Source organism: Protopterus annectens, chromosome 4.part0 (assembly GCF_019279795.1).
Source record: "Protopterus annectens isolate FY-2018-M chromosome 4.part0, PAN1.0, whole genome shotgun sequence".
Classification (NCBI taxonomy): domain Eukaryota; kingdom Metazoa; phylum Chordata; order Ceratodontiformes; family Protopteridae; genus Protopterus; species Protopterus annectens.
The window spans coordinates 602,976,770-603,002,050 of NC_056733.1; the positions used below are offsets into that span (position 1 = coordinate 602,976,770).

General features: G+C 43.4%; 1 protein-coding gene across 2 annotated transcripts in view; it reads left to right on the plus strand.

The window, feature by feature from the left end:
• Nucleotides 1-25,281, plus strand: part of CCDC92 (coiled-coil domain containing 92) — a 726,248-nt gene that overhangs the window by 125,392 nt on the left and 575,575 nt on the right. The gene's annotated exons all lie outside the window — the stretch shown is intronic.

Sequence of the window (25,281 nt, forward strand, 5' to 3'; positions counted from 1 at the left end):
AATTATTTTCACACGTAATAGTGTTCAGTACTGAGCATTTGTAATGCAAAACTATAGAAAATTGATCTATAGTAAGAAAAAAGAAAGTTGAAATGCAATATAGCAGACTGTAGATTGTTTACTAGAAGTATCCACCCTTTAAGACTCCCTGCACTTAGACAGTATTACTTTAAACACATTACAGCTGTTTTCCAGTACTGAATACCAGTATTCAGAGATACAGCCTGCATTACCGAACACTGAGGCACAAAAAAATTCAGAGCAAAGGCATCTGTGTCATTGAGAATTGATGCAGCCTGAGCCTTAGGGTTAAAACGTACTTTGATGATACCATGCAGATGACTGCTCTAATTACGTTGCATGCATTTGAGATGGTGCCAGATTCAGAGATATCCAGTTGTGCACTGAGAATACATAAAAAGGCTGAAGAACTCTCATACTGCTACCCTGTGTGAAAGCATTAATAAGACAAAGCTCTCTTTATAATTGTGGGAATAATAATGATAGACATTTAAATTCCAGCATTCCAGAAGTAATAATGACCAGCCAGCCAGAGCTGGTACTTCATCAGCCTGCAATACAGCACACTAACTGTACAAGGAACAGCATGATAGGTACCAGAAGGGATGTCCATACACTGGACAAGCTGTGCAGCATGTGTCATGATATAGATGTACTTACTGCTCTTGGATGTCCCATAACACAGTCTGGTGTACTAGCCACAGATACATTCCAGCAGTCTGTAGGGGATGCCGTGGACAAATCACAACTATCCAAACATTTTTTCCTTGGTCAGAGCCTATGCTGCATAGTTGGTACTGCTGCAGAGAATATATATACCAGTGTCCATAATGCTGACCAAGAAAATATCTTTGATGTGGGGCTTTTTCAATGTCATGAGAATACAGCACCCATAGAGCGCACACTTGTAGCATTAAGAGCATCCACAATGGATGATTTCCCAGCCTACTGTAACAAGTGTGGATTTCACTCATTAAGCAGATGGTGTGGTGATCATGGCCATATTTTTGCTGTGTATGCAGACACCTGGGCAGTACACATGATCCCACTATCTGGCTCCAGTACTTATTAAAAATCACATTCCAGAGTAGAGGCATGTCACAAGGTTGCTTTGTAGTGGATGAAACATAGCTATTATCATTGTGGATCTTCACCTAGTGACATAGGCAACATGGACAGACAAGGTGTGCTGCACTACAAGCCATCTAACTCACAATTTTATTGAAGATGTGGTTGTTGACCTAAAGAAGCACTTCTGCTGGCAGTGCACTGCAGTATGCACTGCAGAAAGCATGTAATATTTTCCTATGTGTTGCATGCTGCGTAATGTGATAGCAGACACACCAACTGTGGTTGCAACATGACCTGGATTGAACCAACCAGATGAAGATATGAATACATATAAATACATACATACAAATATTTCAAGCATGGGCATCAATGCCCTTCGAACTTGCAAATATACCAAAACACTTGTTCCTATAATAAATGTCCAGGCTGTTCTTAAACATATCTAAACTAGCACTTGCTTTAATGTAATTGGTAGTCTGCTCCATGCATCAGCTACTCTGTCAGAGAACCATTTAGAGCACTTCTCATTCCTATAGAATCTTGAACATAGGTTCTCTGATGAGTCTCTAGTACTTTTTGATAACCTCAAATATTCCAAGCAGTAGTTGTTTCTAAATTCCCTATATACCTGAATAAGATTTCCTCTTAGATATCTGTAAGAAACACTGTACACTGTCAGATATTTTCGTCTTTCATAAAAAATTAAATTTTCACACCCATGGATGCCCTTGGTATAGTTCTGCTGTACTCTTTCCAGTTTACTCGTGCTTATTTCCATATTGTTATTCCATACTTAAGTTTGGGTCTAATGACAAACAGTGACTTCATCATTTTTGATTTCCTAAACTTTATAAATCTTTTTATACAATCTATAGTTCTATAACTATCATGAACTAATTGGTTGGTATGATTAGAAAAACTTATAGCTGGATCTCTCCATATACTCAGGTCCTTAAATGAGTCTACAATTTCAATCACTGTGTGCTGTATTAAATATTTGCCTTTCAATTTATGTCTCCCAAATCTCATATGCTTAGTTTTTGATGTATTTATAAGCATATTAGTCTCCTGTGCCCAAATGGTCAGTTTAGTTAAGTTATTTTGCAGACATGCCCTATCTGTAAAACATGTAATCAGTTTACCCAATTTCATGTCCTTTGCATATAGACTGTAGAACACCTCAGATGAAAAAGATAGGTCTGAAAGATACAATCAAAACAAGTAAGGGCCTAATACAGAGTCCTGTGGGATACCCTGACTGTAACTAAGGATTTCACCTGTGCAGTTGCTGCATGATACTTGCCATGTTCTATTTGTAAGCCATGCAGCTGTCCACCTTACCAAGAATACATCAATACCTAGTTGTACTAATTTATTGATCAATGTTTTGTATATGACCCTGTCAAATGCTGAAGTTAAATCTATATAAATTACATCACAACACAATTTTTCATTCATGGCTGTTATTATATTTATTTATTTATTTATTTTATTTATTCCAGTTTGATAACCGGGGAGGTCCACTGGGCTCAGAGAGCCCGTTTTCAGCGAAGGCCTGGGGAGAAAAGCTCCAACAATACACAGTTACATGAATAATTACTAAGAAACTTTGCATTGCTGACAAACAGGTAGCATTCGTAAAGAAACAAACAATTACAATTTTGTTTAGGTGTAAAAGACAGGCAAATGGCCTTGAGGCTAGATTTTACAGCATAGTTATATATACATAATACAAATGAGCAAGGTTAGCTAGGTGAGAGGTTAACCAGGAGTAAAAGTGGAGGAGACCTTGAGAGGTATAGGGTGAAGAGTACAGTTGCATTTCCTGTTTGAGTAAAAGTGAGAATGAAGAAGAGTTTTAAAGTTTTCGAGGTTATCGCAGGTCCTAAGAGTGGAGAGAAGAGCATCCCATTTTTTTGGCTAAGGTGAAGGAAAGCGGAAGTTGACCAGCTGGGCGCTTGGGTTTGTGGATGGTGATTAGGTTTTGGTGGGTAGATCTAAGTGTTATATGGGGAGTATATGGTTGTAGGATATTGGATAGTGCATGGCACTTGGTTGGTTGGAATAGAAGTCTATAGGCAGTCGTGATTTGGCGAAAGTCAAGTTGGTTATGGAGTTCAAGCCAGTTTAATGAGTGAAGGGAGGAACAGTGATGAGAGGAAGATTTGGCTTTGGTAGCAAATCTGGAGATTTTATTGTAACATATGTCTAGTTTGGAGGATAAATTAGTAATCAGAGGGGTGCCATACAGTAGAGAGGGAAGGAGATAAGTAGTGGAGAGAGTTAGTCTGGTAGCAGGAGAGAGGAAGTGGTTGTTTCTATAAAGTAGGCCGAGTTGTATGTGGGTTTTCTTTATGTTTAGCTGGACGTGAGTATTAAATTTTAGGTGTTCATCAATGGTTACACCAAGAAGTTTGACGGAGGGAACGACCTCTAAAATGGAGTTGTTATGGCTGATTATTTGGAATGAGTTTTTATCAATAGGGGAGGACTTAGAAGGAGAGAATAGAAGGATTTTAGTTTTGTTAGCATTTAATGAGAGGTGATTTTGGAGCATCCAGTTTTCGGTAGTTGAGAAGGTTGTTTGTGTCAGTAGTTGGAGATCTTTTAAGTTGGAGGCGCAGCAGATCAAAGTAGAATCATCAGCATATTGAACAATTTTAGTATTGGGTATGGCCGTGTAAAAGTCATTAATAAAGATGTTGAATAGAATTGGGCAAAGCATGGATCCTTGGGGTACTCCAGTGGGGGTAGGACAGAAGGTGGAGGTGCCCTGACCCCAATTGACAGCCTGGGACCTATTGGAAAGATAGCTGGAGAACCAGGAGAGAGTTTTGTGGGAGAGATTGAGATTAGACAGATGATTTAGAAGGTGGGTGTGGGAGACGGTATCAAAAGCTTTAGATAAGTCCAGCAGAACTGAGGATACTAAATTACCAGAGTAACGGGCTAAATTGACAGTATGTAAGAAGGAGAGAAGGGCGGTGTTGGTACTATGTCCTGGGCGGAAGCCGTGTTGGGTAGGAGAGAGTAGCTGGTGTTTAGTAAGGAATGGCAAGAGCTGAAGGTGGATGCATTTTTCAAGGAGTTTAGAGAGAGGGGAAAGGATGGCTATGGGGAGGAAATTAGATATGTTACAGTTTTTGCCACCGTTGTGAAGTGGAAGAATATATGCAGAGCACCATAATTTGGGTACATAGGATTTAAGTAGGGATCTATTGATCAGGATGCTAATAGGGAGAGCAATACCATCTGAGGCTATTTTTAAGAAGGAGGAGGGAATGTTGTCGGGGGTATTGGAGCAAGGCTTTAGTTTAGAGAGTAGTTTATTTGGTAGGTGGAGATGGTTTGAGTTCGAAAGTAGGGGGGGAGAAGAGGGAGAGGATGTTTGGTTGGGGTGGGGTCAAAGGTTGTTGTTGGTAAAGGTCTTGGTTAGCTCAGCAATAGAAGTGGTGAAGAAGGTGTTGAGTAGTGAGGCAATTTCAAGGTCAGATTTGCTGGTGTCGGGGCAGGGATTATTTTTAGTACCTGGCCTAAGGAGAGAGTTGATAAGAGTTCCAAAATTTGGGGGGGGGGTTTGCATGATTTGTTTGCATTTTGATGTAGTAGGACTTTTTATCTTTGATAACTTGTTTTTTGGCAAGATTTCTTAGTTGTTTGTATTTAAGTAAGATGTCTGGTTGTTTAGTTTGGAGGTATATTTTCCAGGTTTTATCTCTTTGTAGCATAATCTTTTTGGTGTCTTTAGTAAGCCACGGGGTGGTCTTAGTTTTTACTCTTTTTGTTCTTACTGGAGCTTGGGAATTAAGGACATTTAAGAAAGTTGAATTGAAAAAGTCAGCGGCTGAGTCTAATGGAAAAGTTTTCAGGGGGTTCCAATTGGTATTCCTGAATGAATCAGAGAAAGTAGTAGTGTTAAAGTTAGAGAGGTTCTGAGTGTGGATAAACTGGTGGGAGTGTGGGGGGGTGAGGGAAGCTTGATGGGTGTAGGCAGGGAGGTGGTCTCCTAATGGGTCTGGTATGACACCAGATTGTATCACTTTATTGGGATGAGATACTAGGATCCAGTCTAGTATGGAGCCTGGGGGGTTGGTTTTGTTGGGTCTAATGATGGTGTTAGTAAGTTGAGTGTAGTTAAATAGATTGATTGACATGGTGGGGTTAGGGTTGTTGATTTTGTTCCAGTCTATATTTACATCGCCCAATATGTAGGTTTCCAATTTAATATTTGAGGAGGCCCAGGACAGGATGTCTTCCAGGGAGTTTGTGTTGTTACCTGGAGGAATATAGAGAGAAATGAAGCAGATGCTTTTATGATTGTTAATTTTTAGAAGGCCTGCTACAAGTTAAGCATTATTGAAAGACGGGATGGGATTAGGATATGGAGTAAAGGACAGCTGGTTGGAGTAGACTAGTGCGACACCGCCACCTTGAGTACTTAGGCGGTCAGATCGAAGTGATTGAAATCCAGGGGGAAGGAATTCAGAGTCACTTATGTGAGGTTTTAGCCAGGTTTCAGAGATGGCTACAATGTCAGGTGAGTTGTGAGTGAGCCAGGCATGAAAGTGGGTTATTTTATTTTTTAGGCTTTGGGCGTTGATGGTGAGGAATTTGAGGTATTTATTGGTGGAATTATTGTAGGAGCTAGTGTGGTTAGTAGGAGAGAAGTTTGGTCCTGGATTAGGGTGAATGTCACCGGCTAAGCAGAGGTAAGTGAGATAAGGAATAAGTTGTTTTGGTTTGTACTTGGTCAGAAGTCTCTGGTAATGAAAAGGTCTGGGTTTGTAGTATTTAGTAGTGATTGGGAGAAGTTTTACTTTGAAGAGGAGGGAAGGGTGGGAGGGAACTTAAGAGACTGAGATGTTATGGAAGTGTGTTGTGTGGGGGAGGTGGGGAGGCAGAGGTGGAGGGTGTAGATGGAAGTGAGTATAGGAGGTGGCATGGTATAGAGGAAGTAGAAGAAGGATGAGGAAGGAAGTGGAAATAAAGGTTTTAGGAATAGGAGAGTGCATGATAGGTGGGGTCTGTTGGATGTAATAGAGAGAAGGTTAAGGGACTTAAGAGGGAAGTGGTGAGGTAGTGAGAGGCAGGTGGGGTGGAGGGAAAGTGTTGATGTCAAGAGTCAGGAACTTCAGGAAATCTCAAGGCAGGATACACCAGGGAATGATATACATGCAGCAGGACAAAACTTTTTTTCTTTTGAGTGTTAGTACAGGTTCTGCTCGAGGGACCAGTACAGCAGTGGGAAAGTAAGCGTTTGCTTTAGATTGATGTCAACAGTCAGGAAATTCAGGATTCAGAAATTGGTACAGTTGTTTCATGCCACTCAAAAGTTGTACATATCTTACATGAACAAAACCATTAAATACTGCTTATCCAAATTCAGTCAATAGACAACAACAATTCACAGACAAAAAAAAAATGAAATGACATTAATATTCTAGACCTAAACTCAGACCAGTCTTTTCAGCTCGTCGTTTTAATATCTTCAGCCACTGAATTCAAATTTGGTTCATCCAACAGGTAAGCTGTTATGTATCCCTATAAACAAAATTCAAAAACTGTTTCCAGCAACCAAGTTTTCAAAAGACTAAATTAGATCTTACAAATGCATAATGTTGAGTATAAACCCAACATATATAGTCAGTTCCTAAATAAAAATCACAAGCCCTAAAGTTGTTTGTAAGGTTTGGTAATGTTATAAACCACAATTCTTTTTCCGTTGTCACCAACTAATATCTTATGATGAAATTTATAGCTGAAACATGCCATACATACTCATTCTAAAGAACTCCCATACAAATTACATGTTAGAAAAATTTCTTGTAATATTGATAATAATGAGACCAACATGTGTGTCCGTAGGCCTAACAAACACAACCCTTTGGTCTACTTAACTACTCAAACGGCCCTTATTTTATTCACTGGTCATCCACTTGTTATCAAAAACAAGTATGTGATATCAATAGATGAAATTTAACCGCTATCTAGTACCACACTGACAGTACTTACAAATTTTTAATGTCCCATATCAAAAAAACAGTCCCGGGCATTAGGTGAGCTTATTCCAAGTCATCACAGCGTACAAAAAACATGTTTAGAAAACTTCTTATAGTGCTGACAACAATGGTGCGTCTCTAGGCCCAACAAAGACGACCCTTCGGTTCACTTGACTATCCTGCTACACAGGCTCTTAATATATTCACCGGTCATTCGCTTTTTGCCAAAAACAAGTATGTGATGTCAATAAATGAAGTTTGACCAGTATCTCATACCAAACTGACAGTATTTACATATGTTTAATGTCCCAAACCAAAACACAGTCCTGGACATTTAGTAAGCTTGCTCCAAGTTGTCACAGAAATAAAGTCCTCTGATGAAGGACAAATGCAATGGATACACGGTCACAGTGGTTTAACAATGAAAAAACCCATCTGTTTGATGATCCAACATCAGCAAAATCAAACCATAGTTTGCAAATCACACATCCGCCCATAAACGACCATTCAGTCCTACTCTCCGCTTGAGTGCAGTCGTATCCCAATAATATTGAGTAAATAAAAAGACAGTGTACTGCAGGTGGAAAACTTCGTCTTGCTCTCATATAACTTCTTAACCATGCATGGGTCAGGTCCACAATACCAGGGAATTTATAGAAGAAGAGGTAGACTTGCTGGATGAATGGAGGCAAGCAGCCCTTAATTGTAATCTAATGTGGCTCTGTCAGAAGCTTTTCTTCCTTGTCCAAAGGAGAAGGATTTGCACTCACAAAATATTTCTTAGCAGTTGGATTTTCCGCTCTCTAGTTTACTTTTTGTTGTTTCATTTTTTTTTCCAGTTTGTAGGGCAGGGGGCCCCAAAGGCAAACGTCATGTTACAGGTGGTGATAGATCTATTTTCAACATATGCATTCTGATATATGGTTTCAAGTCCCAGCCTATCCAGTTCTGACAATAACGTATCCAATATTACCTTCTCCATTATTTTTCTACAACATGAAAGTACACTTAAGAGTCTGTATGACTCTGGGTTTGTCCTACTCACCTTTACTAAAGACAGGTTTAATAAGTGCATGTCTTCAATCTTGAGGAAACTCCCCATATTTATATGACCTTGTGAATAATAGATGTAATGGTATCGTACGTTCTTGCTAAAGTGTTCTCAGGTCATTGTTACTAATTCTGTCTCCTCCCTGTGCTTTGTTTCAATCCAGTTTGCGCAGTTCTTTTTCAATGTAGTCTAAAATGATTCCAGTATCTAGGGTTACCTGGATGCCAGTAGGACAACTTATCACCCCTTTTGTGGAGCCAAACTGTTTTGCATAAGATTTTGTAAATATATCTATAATCTGTTGTGTCTGAGAATAAATTTTAGAATCTGCACGCAGTTTATCCATTTGTATGTCTTTACTCCTTCCACATCTTATATATCTATAAAAAGGTTTCCTATTATGCTTAATATCTTTATATACATTTTCTTCAAATTCTTCTTGTTCTTGTCTTACACTATGCTTAATATGTTTGTACAGTTTGTTTATTTCAGTTTTCAAAGTTGTAGTTTAGCCTGTCTTCCATTTCTTATATTTTTTTGTCTCTTACCCTAATCTGATATCTTGTTCTTATGGAAATATAATCCCCTTGACATTGTATGCCTAGATCCTGATGTTAAACATTTTTTTGATTTTTTGCACTCAATTTCTCTTTCAAAACTTTCCACATTTCATGTGCAGATTTTCCACTGAACACCTTACTCCAATTTCCACTGAACACCTTACTCCAGTTAAGTTTTACATAGTGACTGTTTTGCTTCCATATAATCTGTAATTAACCTTCTGTGCATTGGTTTAGATTTCAGTTTGGCAGAATTACCTAACAACAAATTAACCTTTATAACCCCATGATCACTGCATATCAACGGTGCTAAAACGTGACTTGAAGTAACAGTAATTTCTTTAGGAACACAAACAATGTCTAGCATGTTCTGCCCCTGGTAGGTTTTTTGCAATCTGAAACAACTGATGTTATGTGATCCTATCTCACCCACATTCTGAACTGATGGGTTCGGAGCCGATCCCTCGGCTCCGACTCGGCACGCTTATGCTATAGAGCGAGGCCTCTAATTGGCTGAGCTATCTTTATCCCAGGATGCACCACCACTAATCCCCTAGATCTCGTTTGCCGCTATCAAGCTTAGACGTGGTCTCAACATTGGCTGGGCTAAGTACTATTTATTTAGGCTTTTCCTGTCACAAATTTCCTTCTTTTGAACCCAAAAGCTGTTTTAACAGCTATTGTTGTCATATCAGTGTGTTTGGTGAATTTTCGTTAAAAAATTTGTGATTTTTTTAGTCAGGGAAGGTTTCCCGTTTTAGTTAGAGGGGCCTTCCACTGTTGCTTTGCTAGTTGTACATCTTTCTTGGGTCAAGCACCCGTTTAAGTTAGAGGGTCTTGACTCTCTTTATCTTGTGTCTGTTTATCTGTTTAGTGTGAAAAAAAAAAAAAAAAAAAAATATATATATTTTGAATTTGTTGAAGTTGTTGAATTCAACTTTGTCTTTGGCTAAATTTAGTGTTTCTTCACTTAAGAAAGTTCTGTGGTTAAAGCAGTTATGTCTAAAGAGCACAAACCCTCCGGGTTTAAGAAATGCACGAGGTGTGGTTTTAAAATGTCCATAACGGACGACCATGCCTCGTGCGTCTATTGCTTAGGTGCTAAGCACTTACAGGAGTCGTGTAGTGTGTGCCACATGTTCTCTTCCAGAGTCCTCCAGGAGAGGAAAAACAAATTAATCCTCAAGGGATTAATCAAGCCTTCCTTCGAGGAGGCTTTATCTTCCTCTCCGTCTCCTTCTAAAAAGAAAAAAGCGTCGGCTCCGACCAGTCAGTCGGAACCGACCGCTAAAAAATCTAAGCAGACTTCTCCATCGGCTCCACGGACTTCGGAGCCGAGGTCGGAACGGTCTGCCTCGATGCCTCCAGCCTCGACCCTCTGGTTTCAGAGCCGAGGTCTGGGGCATCGAGGCGGGTCACCCTCATCGGCTCCACTGATATTGGAGCCGATCAGGTTACCGGCTCAGACTCTTCCCCTCGGAGCCGAAGTCCTTATCGGCACCGAGGGAAATTTCCTTGAAACTTTCCTCGGAGCCGATAGTTGTTGAGTCCTTTCGGAGCCGGTCCCCGAGCCCTTCGGAGCCGATGGAGAAATCGGTTCGGGCCCGATCGGTATCCTCTAGGTCATCCAAGATGTCTGATTCGGACATCGACAGGGTGCTCCTTCGACTCTTCCAGTCTCCGGTGTTCCAAAAGCTAGATGTTAAGTTGTCTATCTCGCCTTCATTCTTGCTGGATGGGTTCGGAGCCGACCTCGGCTCCGACTCGGCCACTCTAAAAGCTCGAGAGTTGGTTCCACCGGCTTGAGGCTCCCCTTATATCCCACAATGCTAGGCGTGTATTACCTCAGATCTCGTTTGCCGCTACAGCTATCGAGATGTGTTGCTTCACCGGCTTCAGGTTAGTGTAGGAAATAGTTTAAAAAGTTGATTAGAACCCTTTAAGTTAGTTTTCCATACAGTTTCCCCTTAACCTTAAAGGTCTTTTATCCCTTTAATCTAGTTTTCTTTATTTTTTTACCTTAAGAACTTATAGTTCTTCCCTTAGGCCTTCGGGCCCTCCCATTCCCTTGGACTGTGTGTGTTTTCTGTAGGGACTGTTATAAATTTTAAAACTATCTATCTAAATTTATTTGGTTAAGTTAGTTTTATTTTAGTGTTTAGTGTAATCGGTGTGTTTGTGCTTGTGTGTGATTACACTTGTTCCTTGAAATGTCTAAGGATTCGAAGGTATCAGGCTTCAAGAAGTGTGACTCGTGCTGTCAGAAAATGTCTCTGACAGACGGTCACACTTCTTGTGTTTACTGCCTGGGACCTTTACACCTGCAGGACTCTTGTGCTGTATGCCATGGCTTCAGCCCTAGAGTCCTGCAGGAAAGAAAGAACAAGCTCATCTTAAGGGGCTTGCTTAAGCCTGAGGGTCCCCCTACTGCTACTTTGGGTAAACCCTCTAAGGCTCCTAGGTCCTCGACTCCAGCTACTGAATTGACGCCTAAGGCTTCGAAGCCTACTAAGACATCGGCTCCGGCTGGAGCCGATGAGACTCGAACTGCTACTTCTGTGGCTCCCTCGGCTCCGGCTGGAGCCGAGGCTTTGGAAATTTCTGAGTCGGCTCCGATCAGACCATCGGAACCGACATCTAGAAAGAGGTCCAGGTCACCGTCCCTTGGCTCCGTTCATTTGGCTCCAGCTTCTCCCTTGCTGTCTGAACGGAGCCATAGATCTCACTCCTCTAGATCATCGAGGCTTTCGGATCATGACCTTCAGAGGGTAGTGAGTCGACTTCTTAAGTCCGAGGCACTGGCCCAAATGCTTCATAGCCCGACTCATCAGTCGATGCTTAACCCTATCCCTCAAAATGTTCCTCCTCCGACTCCTTTGAGCTCGGAGCCGGGGCGTTTCGGAACCGAGACTGTGGTAGCGTCGGAACCGATACAATTGTCTTCGGTTCCGTCGTCGGCTCTGATTTCTTCCTTGGAAGAATCTCGGCGCCGGACTTCCCTCGTCGGCTCCGAGGGGGTGAGTGGCATCAGACCCTTGTCCGACCCCGCTCTCCCTCTCAGCGCTTCGGCGCTGGTGAGTTCGGCTCCGACATCGGCCTCGGAGCCATCGCTGTCGGTGCCGAGGGAGGTTTTCAGCTTTTTGGAGCGGGGACCTTTGGCTCTGCCTGACAGGGGTGCCTTCGAGGTTATGCGGAGTGTGTTGGAACCCGGTTCAACTCCACAGTCGGCTCCGTCCGTCCCTCCCTCTTCGGTGCCTCAGGTTATGCCTGCTCACTCCCTCATCCCAGACTGCAGAGATCCAGCTCCTCAAGAATCCCCTGTGGGGATCTCATCCTCTTCCGAGGCCTCTCCTGAGTTGGCAGGGGAGCCCCCTAGGAAGAGAAAGTGCAAGAGGAAGCACATAGACTCACCTGAGTCTGTCACCTCTGACACGGATTTAGAGGATTCCGAGGGTTCCCCCCGTTCCCCTTCTGAAGATGTCTCCTTTGCAGACATTCTAGAGATCCTGAAACAGAGGGGAAATTGGCCAGCCCTTAACCCTTCGGAGGATGAATCTGTGTATCTTGAGGCGTTTGGCTCTCGCCCTTCCACCTCCTGGGTGTCCCCCCACTTTGACCCCCTCATGCAGGTGGTAGCTAAAAAGGCTTGGACGGCTCCTGACTCTGTGGACCCCACCCCCAGGAGACCTTCAAAGTTTATCACAGCACCAGCAAATAAGCAATTTCTGACTAAGGGAGTTTCTGTGGATGCTATGGTGGTAGCTGCCACCACTAAGAAGGAGCTAGCTGATCCTTCAGTGCCTGTCCATCCTCCTAACAAGGAATCTAGGTCTATGGACAGGTACGGGAAGTGGATGTTTTCGTCAGCGACCTTTGCCATGCGTTCGCTGAACTACCTCTGTCATTTCACTCGTCTTCAAAGAGACTTGATCAAGGAAGCGAGTGAGATGTTAAAGGATCCTACAGCTGCGGGTTTTCAGGATAAGATGAACGCTCAGCTGGCTACCCTAAATTCTATAGCTAACTCCTCCATGCGCCTCCTCTCATATGCGGCTGATGGAGCGAGCAGAGCCGCAGGGACAGGTGTGGCCTTACGCCGGCATGCCTGGATGCGGCTATGCAATTTTGGACCCCTTTAAAACGTCTTTCACTAATTCCCCGTTTGATGGATCATCCCTCTTTGGTCCTCAAGTGAAAGAAACCTTGATGAGGTGCGAGACGGATGGCAAAACTCTTTCTGCCGTCGGAGTCCGTTTTTCTACTCCTTCTAGGCCTTACCCCAAAGGCCAGAAAAGTGGGAAAATGTGGTTCCGCAAACAATCTCAAGGGACTTTGCCTGACGCACAGAGTCGGTTCCCCTCCAGAGGCAGAGGAGGGAACAATAATGGTAGACGTCGCCCTAGGGGCAGGGGGGGGTCCGCAGAACCAGGGCAATCGAGAAACTTTTTCCGATAAGCCCTTCCAGCATCCCTGAGGTATTGCCCGACTGTCCACCTTCGGAGGCAGTCGGGGGAAGATTGTCACTGTACCCAGAAGCCTGGCGATCCCTAACTCAAGACAAGTGGGTACAGTCCATCATTTCCGAAGGCTATTCCATTCCGTTCTTTCGTCTTCCAAATCAATCAAAAAAATCCCTTCCAGATGTTCCACCCGCTCAAAGGGATCAAGCAGCGTTGGAAATTTCAAAGTTGCTTGCAAAAAGAGCCATTCAGCCAGTGCCAGCAGACCAGCAAGGATCCGGAATCTACTCAAAGTTCTTTTTGGTTCCAAAGAAAACAGGGGACTGGAGACCCATTTTGGATCTCAGTATCTTGAACAAGTCAGTCAAGAAAACAAGATTTCGGATGGTCACGCTACAATCCATCCTACCCCTATTGGGAAAGGAAAACTGGATGTGCTCTATAGACCTCCAGGATGCGTACTATCATATAAAAATGAACAGGCGCTCCAGGAGATTCCTCCGCTTCAGGCTGGGAACCAGTCACTTTCAATTCAGAGCCCTGCCCTTTGGACTCACCACTGCCCCCCGGGTGTTTACCAAATGAATGGCAGTGGTAGCTTCTCACCTGAGAAGTCAAGGATTCCAGGTGTTTCCATACTTAGACGACTGGCTCCTCACAGCTCCTACCAAGCATCTTCTTCTAATAGCCAGAGACTACACCTTTCGCATTTGTCAAAAGTTAGGTATCTCAATAAATTGCGAAAAGTCTGTTTTGTCGCCTTGTCGTGCTATTACCTTCATAGGCGCAAATCTAGACACAGTCAACATGTCTGCGAGACTCACAGACCAAAGAATAGCAGACATACGCAAACAGGTCTCCCTTCTCTTCCACAGCAACAGAGTCAAAGTCAGATTAGTTCTGAAAGTACTAGGGATTATGGCGGCTGCTATCCCTCTACTTCTATTAGCCAGATTTCACATGAGAATCCTTCAATGGATGCTCTTCACACAATGGTCTTACCAACAACTTCCGATGTCCCACACCATTATGATTACGCAAGCATGCAAGAATCATCTTCTTTGGTGGATTTCTTCCCCCCAGCTCTTCCTGGGAAGACCCTTTGTTCCTCCCCCTCCGGTTGCTACTCTGACAACGGACGCCTCCCTGATCGGGTGGGGGGGGGGCATTATCAGGGCTGAACAGTCCAGGGCATATGGCAACCAGACGAACGCCACTTGCATATAAATGTTCTAGAGATGAGAGCAGTGCTTTTAGCGTTGCAAGCCCTTCAAGACTCGCTTCCCTTGGGAACGATAGCAATCCAGATGGACAACATGTCTGTAGTGTGGTATATCAACAAACAAGGCGGAACCAGGTCCTATCCCCTATGTCGAGAAGCACTCAGACTGTGGCAGTGGGCGATTTCTTCTCAGCGGTTTCTGATTGCAACGCACATCCCCGGGAAGTCCAATCTTATCGCGGACAAGTTGAGCAGAGCTATCCTCATGCCTCACGAGTGGTCTCTGAAAGATTCTATTTTGGAGAAAATTTTTCTCAAGTGGGGTCAGCCTTGCTGCGACCTTTTTGCTACTCCCCAAAACAGCAAGTGCAGAGATTATTTCACCCTATTCCCGTTACCAGGCCAGCCCAGCAGAGACGCTCTAGTCCAAGTTTGGCCCCGGGGACTTCTGTATGCATTTCCTCCCTTCCCACTAATCTCTCAAGTGATACAGAAAGCTATCGCTCAGAAGGCCTCATTGATCCTCATTGCTCCTTACTGGCCTCGACAGGTTTGGTTCCCCTTTCTGCATCAATTTCTGTTGGAGCAACCTTGGCATCTGGACCTAGTTCCAGATCTTTTGATCCATCAGTCGGGTCAGTTACATCGCTCCCTCCCTCTCTGAACCTCACTGCTTGGTTCCTCCAGTTCCAACCTTAGCCAGGCTTCCTCAAATATCTCACTCTGTTCGAGATATTTTGATAGCTTCCCATAAATCTTCCACTCGAAAGATTTATCTGAGTAAATGGAAACGTTTCGCCTATTGGGCTCAAGGAAGGGACTTAGATCCTTTCACTGCTCCCATCCAAACAGTTCTGGATTTTCTAGCTGAACTTTTTCATGCAGGTTCATCTCCTTCTACTCTTAAAGTTCAATTGGCAGCTATATCTAACTTTCATGTGGGCATCTCAGATTCTGCCATCATGTCCCACAAGCTTTGCAAAGCGTTCTTGAAGGGAGTTTTTCTCCTTAAGCCTCCGATAAGAACTCCTCCTCCTTCTTTGGGACCTTAATTTAGTTCTCACATCTTTGATTCTTCCCCCTTTTGAACCTGCAGCTTCTTGTTCAATGAAATTGCTATCCTGGAAGACTCTCTTTCTGGTAGCCATTACTTCAGCTAGAAGGGTCTCAGAACTTCATTTCACTCAGCAGTCGACCACCCTATCTGTTGTTTCATAAGGATAGGGTATCCTTATGGACCAATCCATCCTTCTTACCTAAAGTAGCCTCTGTGGCAAATCTAAATCAAGACATAGACCTCCCTGTGTTCTTTCCTAACTTTTCTAACAGGTCTGAACAAAAATTGCATTGGCTAGATGTTCATTGTCAATTGAGATATTATTTGGACAGGACCAAACAGATCAGAAAAACTGACCAGTTGTTTGTTTCTTATGCAGATGGTAGAGAGGGCCTTGCAGTTTCTAAGGTATCACTCTCCAGATGGCTAACATCCCTGATTTCCTTTGTGTATGAAATTAGACACCAAAACTTGCCTAACAAATCTAAGGCTCATTCGACTAGGGCTTTGGCTACCTCTTTAGCTTTCCAAGACAGGCTGCCTATTGATACCATTTGTGCAGCAGCTACATGGGCTACTCCTCACACTTTCATTTCTCATTATAAGTTGGATCTAGCTTCTAGACATAGAGCTAATTTTGGTTCCACTGTTCTCAAGAGTCTGTTCCGATAGGCCACCCGGGACAAAGTGCTAGGGACGCGGTCCCATCCAGCAAGAATGAAGGCGAGATAGACAACTTAACATATAGAAGTTATGTTCTTACCATAACGTTCCATGTTAGTTGTCTTCTTCTCGCCTTCTTTCTTGCGTCCCACCCTCCTTCCCCCTAGCCTGGACAGACCTAGAGGAGTTTGATTGTGATCTCTCTTTCTTCCACCTCTATTGTATATATGTATATGCTATACTTTGCATATATTCCTTCATCAGTTTTCAGGTCACTTTCTTCCTTTCTTTTTATAGAGGTGTTTTTTTTCCCTTTTCCAGTAGTTCTGGATTTATTATTGGCTGGGCCTAGCTTATAAACGAGATCTGAGGTAATACACGCCTAGCATTGTGGGATATAAGGGGAGCCTCGAGCCGGAGGAACCAACTCTCGAGCTTTTAGAGTGGCCGAGTCGGAGCCGAGGTCGGCTCCGAACCCATCCAGCAAGAAAGAAGGCGAGAAGAAGACAACTAACATGGAACGTTATGGTAAGAACATAACTTCTATTTTCGGCTCCAGCCCATTTGGCTTCGGAGTCGATGATTCACTCCCATACTGTGGTTCCTCCTCCAACAGCTTCAGCACCGTTGGAGCCAGTGCTGGTGGAACCTGTGGAGGTGTTAGGGTCAGGCACGACCCTTGCTCCAACTCCGGCTCTTGGGTCGGAGTTCAGTACACGGACTTCTTCCTTCGGCCCTGGGGGGGAGGATTCGGGATTGATGCTCTCTGTCCCAAGTCTCCCTCTTGGTGCGTCGGCGGGAGTACCGTCCACTGTCGTGGCCACGGAGGTGGGACCCTCCCAGGATTCTGGTGGTCCCGCCTTCAGGGCTATGAGGAGCGCTTTAGCCAAATCTTCCTTGGCTACCTCCACGGTTTCCCCAGCTACCTCCCTGCATACGGAGACTGGGTCGTTGGCAGTCCCCCTGTCTTTAGACAGCGGAGCCCCCGGGCCTCAGGTTACCCCCGCTGGGGTTTCTCCCCCTCCTGGAGGTCCTTCTGAAGCCTCTTCGGAAGAACCCCCCAGGAAAAGGTCGTGCAAGAGGAAGCACGTTGACTCCCCTGATGAGTCTTTGACATCTGACACTGATCTCGATGATGCATAGGGGTCCCCTAAGTCGTCCTCGAATGATGTCTCCTTTGCAGACATCCTAGAAGCCCTAAAACAGCGAGGCGGCTGGCAGTCCAAACCTCCCTCTGCTGATGAGTCGGTGTTCCTGAAGGCCTTCGGGGCTCAGCCCTCCGCCTCCTGGGTGTCTCCGCCCTTCGACGAGCTCTTGGATTTGATCTGTTGAAGGGCGTGGGAACACCCAGACTCTGTGGAACCGGTGCCTGCTCGTCCAAACAAATTTCTCTCGGCGCCCCCCTGATAGAGAGTTCCTTACTAAAGGTGTGGCTGTAGATGCTTTGGTGGTGGCATCTGCTACCCAGCAAGATGTAGCAGAGGCTTCTACGTCCGTCCATCCTCCTAATAAGGAGTCTAGGAGCATGGATCGGTACGGAAAGTGCACCCTTAGTTCAGCGGCCTTTACACTGAGGTCCTTGAACTACCTGACGCACTTTACCAGATTTCAGAGGGATCTGATTAAGGAGCTATCCGATACCCTCTTGGGTAACCTGCCTGAGGAGCTGGCCCAGACGGTTGGCTCTCAGCTGGCTACAATGTCGTCCATTTCGAACTCGTCCATGAGGCTCATTTCGTATGTGGCCGAAGGGGCGAGTAGAGCGGGTACAGGCATTGCTCTACGGAGACAAGCCTGGCTCCACCTGTGTCATTTCGCGGAGGCCTTTAAGTCTTCATTTGCCGATGCCCCCTTTGATGGGTCCTCCCTGTTTGGACCCAAGGTAAAGACACACTAACCCGCTGTGAACAGGAGGGTAAGACTCTGACTGCCGTGAGCACGATTTTCCACTCCCTTCGGCCTTATCCCAAGGCTAAAGAGGAGGGAAAATGTGGTTCGTGATCTCAGAAGCCTTACCCCTCTCAGCAGGAAGGTTCCCCTTCCAGAGGCAGAGGAGGGGGAAATTCATCCGGAAGACGCCGTCCCAGAGGCGGCAGAGGCCCTCGCAACACTGGAGACCGCGAGTCCTTTCGTGGCTCTTCAGCCTTTCATAGTCCCTGAGGGATTGCCCGGCTGTGCTGCTCCGGAGCCAGTCGGGGGTCGTTTCTCGAAGCACCTGAAGGCCTGGGAAGGGATCACTCAGGACCGATGGGTGCTTCGGATTATCGCCGGAGGTTACTCCATCCCATTCTCTCACACTACCCCCTCAGTCCAAAAAAATCCTGGACCCGCCACCCAGTCAACGGGATACCGCAGCCCCAGAAGTTTCAAAGCTGCTGCAAAAAGGAGTCATCCAACCGGTCCCCGCAGACCAGATCGGATTAGGGACTTACTCAAGATTCTTTTTGGTGCCAAAAAAGACTGGGGACTTGAGGCCCATTTTGGACCTCAGCATCCTAAACCGTTCAGTCAGAAAGTCCAAGTTCCGAATGGTCACTCTACAAACCATTCTCCCATTGCCGGAGAAAGGTGTTTGGATGTGCTCCATAGATCTCAAGGACGCGTATTATCATATCAGGATACATCAAGCGTCCAGGAGACATCTGCGCTTCAGCCTAGGAGGCAGTCATTTTCAGTTCCGTGCACTGCCCTTTGGTCTCACCACAGCCCCCAGGGTGTTCACCAAGTGCTTGGCAGTAGTGACTGCTCACCTGAGAAGTCTAGGATTCCAGGTGTTTCCGTATCTAGACGACTGGCTCCTAACTGCCACCTCCAAGCATCTACTTCTGCAGAGCCTACAAGCCACTATATCACTGGGCAATTCCCTTGGAATCACCTTCAATTGGCCAAAGTCTGTGTTGCGGCCATCTCAACGAATAAGATTCATAGGGGTAGAGATAGACTCAAACCAAATGCGGGTCTATCTACCTACAGACAGAATTCAAACCATACAAAATCAAGTTCGAGCCTTACTTCCCAGGTCCAAAGCCCCAGCCAGAATGGTCCTGCAGCTATTGGGATCCATGTCTGCCACGGTTCTTCTAGTCCCCTTGGCAAGGTTGCACATGAGAATTCTCCAGTGGCTTCTTTCAACTCAGTGGTCCTTTCAGGAACTCCCTCTCAATCACCTCATATGGATCACGGAATCTTGCAAACGGGACCTTCGCTGGTGGCTAGTGCCCTCCAATTTGGATCAGGGACGACCCTTTGTTATTCCTACACCGGTGGCCACTTTGACCACGGACGCCTCCCAGATGGGGTGGGGGGGGCATTCCCTGGGCAGGTCAGTCCAAGGCAAATGGCACCTGGAAGAGACTCTTCTTCATATCAACATCCTAGAAATGAGGGCAGTACTCCTGTCCCTTCAAGCCCTTCATGATTATCTCCCTCAGGGCGTAATTGCTGTTCACTCAGACAACATGTCAGTTGTCTGGTACCTGAACAAACAGGGAGGGACCAGATCCTATCCTCTTTGCAGAGAAGCCATGAGAGTTTGGGAATGGGCAGTCTCGACCAAACGCTTCCTAGTGGCTACTCACATACCGGGCAAGTCCAATGTCATAGCCGACAGATTGAGCAGAACCATCCTCTCTCCTCACGAATGGTCTCTGAATATGACAGTTGCAAGTCAGATTTTCAGCGAATGGGGAGTTCCGTGTTGCGACCTCTTCGCGACTCCTCTGAATGCGAAGTGCAAAGAATTTTTCTCCCTAACCCCGGCTCCGGGGAAGAGCCCCATGGACGCATTAGTCCATCCTTGGCCCACCGGCTTGCTTTATGCCTTCCCTCCAGTTCCTCTCCTCCCCAGGGTGATTCAAAAGGCATCTCTCTTGGGGAGCAAAATGATCTTAATTGCTTCTTACTGGCCTCGTCAAGTGTGGTTCCCCTATCTTCGGAAACATGCTCTGGAAGGTCCATGGTTCCTGGACCAGGTCCCAGACCTACTGGTTCATCAGTCGGGACTATTCCACCAGTCCCTACACACCTTGAAATTGACAGCCTGGCTCCTCCTCTTCCGACGATAGTCAGGAGTCATACATTGGATCCAGATGTTGTGCACATATTATCTTCAGCCCATAAGACTGCTACAAAGAAACTGTATTCTAGCAAATGGAAAAGGTTTGCTATTTGGGCTCAACTCCGGGGCCTGGACCCCATTTCTATTCCCGTGGCAGAAGTACTAAAATTTCTGACCTCTCTTTTCAATCAAGGCTCTTCAGTTTCTACCATCAAAGTACAATTGGCAGCAATTTCTAATTTTCACGAATCCATAGACCCACCTTTAATGAGCAACAGATTGTGTAAGGCCTTCTTGAAAGGTGCTGCTCTATTAAGACCTCCGATTTCTCATCCTGCACCTCCATGGGATCTCCATATAGTGTTACGCGCCTTGACTTCTTTCCCCTTTGAACCGGCAGCTACCTGTGATCTAAAGTTTCTATCATGGAAGACAGCCTTTCTGGTGGCGATTACTTCTGCCAGAAGAGTTTCAGAGCTTCAAGCTTTGTCAGTGAAACCCCCGTACTTGGTTTTTCATAAAGACAGAGTATCCCTCAGACCAAATTCTTCCTTTGTTCCTAAAGTTTGTTCTACTTTATGCTTACAACAATCGTTAGAGCTTCCAGTTTTTTTCCCAAAATACTCTAACAAAGCGGAGTTTATATTCCACACACTAGATGTCCACAGACAGTTACGTTTTTATTTAGATAGGACCAAACAAACAAGGAGAACAGATCAGTTGTTTGTATCCTTTGCAGATAACAAATTGGGCAACGCTGTCACAAAGGTCACTATTGCCAAATGGATCAGGGACTGTATTACTCAAGCTTATATTTATTCTAACAAAGAGCTTACCACCTCTGTCAAGGCTCATTCTACAAGGGCTATGGCTACTTCGGTAGCATTTCATTCTAAGCTTGCTATTAGTGACATTTGTGCTGCGGCTACATGGTCTTCCCCGCACACCTTCATTTCCCACTACAAATTAGATGTGGCATCTAGAGGACGAGCTTCATTTGGTTCCACAGTGCTCAGGAGTGTTTTCCAAGGAGCCACCCGGGATTTAGGTGCTAGGGACGCTGTCCCATCAGTTCAGAATGTAGGCGAGATAGGATCACATAACATCTTTTAGTTATGTACTCACCATAACTTCAGATGTTTGGGATCCATCTCTCCTACATTCCTAATAACCCACCCTCCTTCCCGCTTCCTTGGAGATCAGAGGATATCAGAAGGTCCGAATCCTGTTGTTTCATCTTGAAACATCTAACAATGTTATATAACCAAGTTGTGCATGTGTGCATGAATGCGGACAAACAAGATCTGGGGGATTAGTGGTGGTGCATCCTGGGATAAAGATAGCTCAGCCAATTAGAGGCCTCGCTCTATAGCATAAGCGTGCCGAGTCGGAGCCGAGGGATCGGCTCCGAACCCATCAGTTCAGAATGTAGGCGAGATGGATCCCAAACATCTGAAGTTATGGTGAGTACATAACTAAAAGTTGTTCCTGAATATACATTGTGAATAATTTCCTTACTAGTGTTGTTGAATCAATATTATTCCAGTCTGTTTCTGGTACATTTAAGTCCCCAGCTAATATTATTCTTCCCTCCTGTGTTTCATGCAAGAAATGTATGAATTCCTCTAGGTCATCTGCACTTGACTTTGGTGGTCTATAAACGCCAGTTGCTATATGTTTCAGGGTTGTTTTTATTGTCACAGTTACACACTCTATAGTATTGGTGTTAGCGCTGAACATGTAATAATCACAGGTCTATTAAATTATCTTTAATCCCTGTCATAACACCTCCACCTGATTTTTTTTTAGAATGTCTATTATAGTAAAAACAATTATACCCTGACAGAACTGATTTCCAGTCATTGTTCTTTAACCATGTTTCACAAACAATAATAACATTAATTTTGTGTGAATGTAGCAAATGTTCCAATAAAAAAAACTTTATTATTAATGCTCCTAGCATTAACAACCATCAGAGATGCATCAAATGTTGCTCTCTATGAGCTGTTACATTTTCGACCTGGCAAAAATTCTGCCTAGTGTTTGTCAAATATTGCAAAATATCTGCTGCAAAAATTCTCTTCCCTGATCTTGACAAATGCACACCATCCTGTCTGAACACATGTGCCCAAGACTAGGCTTAGATGCTGTACACATTTCCATTTTTTAAAATAGGACATTTTTTCCATGTAGGTATTTACCCAAAAATCTTTTCATTCACGGTGACCTGACTATTCTTTCTATAGGTGATTTGTGAAAAATACATCTTAACACCAGTACAAGGTATACTATCTAAGAGGGCTGTCAGTTCCCTACTAACAGTCAGAGAATCCTTGTGGATGACATCATTTGTACCGACATGAATAAAAATGGATCCATTCTTCCTTACATTAAGGCAGTCCAAGGCTTGTCTCACATCTTATATTTTTGCTCCTAGAAGGCATAACACCATTCACTGTTCATTATCTTTTCCGCAAATATAAGTATCAATTCATCTAATAATTGAATCTCCCATTACAAGAATATATTTACAAACCAGCTCTGAAGAATCTTCAGATTCTAATACAGTAATATCTGCTCTATCAATTAACTTCATCACCATTAGTCTTATTAACCCAACTGTTTTCATTGTGTATTAAATTCTCATCCAGCTAGCATTATAAATCCACAGCTTGAGCCATGTAGTCAACATCTGTCTTTCTCTTTTTTCTTACAGTAATGTTCTTCAATCCTTCCATGTTCAGTTTTGATTTCTTCCTTTTCACCTGCCCCTTGCCTCTTTTTTCTACCTTTTGTTTTGGAAAAAGGATGCCTTTTTCTGTAGACTGAAGGTTTTCTGATAGAAAGATATTATCATTCCCTGTAACCTGTGTATTACATAACAAAGCAGTGTCCTTTTTAGTACATATTTTCTTTATTGTACAGACTTTAATCAGTTTCTTTTTCTTTCTTGTTATTTGTAGTGAACTTCTTCCTTTCTTTCTTTTTTTGTTTCCTTCTAAACAAACTGGGTCCTCAGATTGCTGAATACTTGCATCCAGAATTCCAAAGTTGTCAGAGGCATCATCTTGTTTCATAAGGGTTGAATGATCTTTGCAGACAATAGATTCATCATTTCTTAAATGTGTTCTATTGTTCTTTACCTAATATTGTTTATCTCACCAGTCCAGTCATTAATATATCAAACAACAGTTCTCCAAGCCATGCCAATTGCACAAGTGCAATCATCATCATTAAGTCTAGATGTACTTCTACCAATGGTAAGCAAATCATCCAACTTTTGACACGAGGAACATAGATCACCAGTGTCATCAGCTGTTACCTTTAAATATGCATAAATATTTATATAAATCCCAGCTTGAGCCATGTAGTCAACATCTGTCTTTCTCTTTTTTCTTACAGTAATGTTCTTCAATCCTTCCATGTTCAGTTTTGATTTCTTCCTTTTCACCTGCCCCTTGCCTCTTTTTTCTACCTTTTGTTTTGGAAAAAGGATGCCTTTTTCTGTAGACTGAAGGTTTTCTGATAGAAAGATATTATCATTCCCTGTAACCTGTGTATTACATAACAAAGCAGTGTCCTTTTTAGTACATATTTTCTTTATTGTACAGACTTTAATCAGTTTCTTTTTCTTTCTTGTTATTTGTAGTGAACTTCTTCCTTTCTTTCTTTTTTTGTTTCCTTCTAAACAAACTGGGTCCTCAGATTGCTGAATACTTGCATCCAGAATTCCAAAGTTGTCAGAGGCATCATCTTGTTTCATAAGGGTTGAATGATCTTTGCAGACAATAGATTCATCATTTCTTAAATGTGTTCTATTGTTCTTTACCTAATATTGTTTATCTCACCAGTCCAGTCATTAATATATAAAACAACAGTTCTCCAAGCCATGCCAATTAAATCATCATCATTAAGTCTAGATGTACTTCTACCAATGGTAAGCAAATCATCCAACTTTTGACACGAGGAACATAGATCACCAGTGTCATCAGCTGTTACCTTTAAATATGCGTAGCATTTTTTACACTGTACAAGATATTTGTGCATTAGCAAATCATTAATTGCATACTTATTTAAGGAATCCATATTCAGCTTCAAATGAATGAAATATTGTAAAAGAAAAGAAGAATCAAAATCAGTAGCAGAATTCAAAGAGAACTTAAGTAAACTTCTATGACAAAAAAAAATCACACAAGCAATGTATAACTAAATACTAAAGTAAGTACAATTAAGTTATTCTGACCATACAAGGTCTACAAGCCAGACAAAAGCTGTAAGTCCGTTACATCGCTATCACTCGCAGTCACTCTTCTTTTTAACAGTAAAGATCAGTAAATCACAAACCAAGGTAGGATTGTTTAGATATGCTCAGGATTTTTCCTGTCTGCACTCTGTGTGAATTTATAGTTGTCTAGGCCTCTTGGAGTGGCTAGAGCTTGCCTGTCTAAAGCCTATCCCTTTTTAACAACTAACAATGACATTAAAGGTAAAACAACAAAATATGAATCAAAGTAAGTCTTGTTAACAAGCAATCTGTTCCTACCTACAAACAGTGAAAAACAGTGATAACAAATAAAATATAAATTCAGATAAAACTTCTCTTACTAGTCAGCTCCTCAGGAAATCACAAATCAAGGTAAGATTGTTTAGATATGCTCAGAATCTGGGACTGTAGTACCAGAGTGGCTTATGTAAGATAACTGTGCCTATTTAGGATGTCTTGATGTAGTACAACAGGTAGGGTTACCACCTGTCCCACTTTGCGAGGGACAGTCCCTCTTTGGGCAGTTGTGTCCTGCAAAAATATTGTAAGAATGGCAACTGTCCTGAAATATTAAGGCAAAATGATTTCCTATATTTTATGTAATAGTTGCATAAAACAATTATTCTGTATCTGAAACACCTAAATGTTATAAGAAACAGAATAAGCAACTAAAATGCTACAAGAATAAGCCTTTATTTAGGCAAAAAAGTGAAGTTCTGTCCCTTGTACTGGCCGTGGGTATGTTTTAACCTGAAAAATCTGATGTTTGTACCACAATTGTCCCACGTTGGCCATCTGAAAACGTGGCAACAACAGGTACCTGTTTTGCTTACACAGAGTAACTAGCCCAGGTATG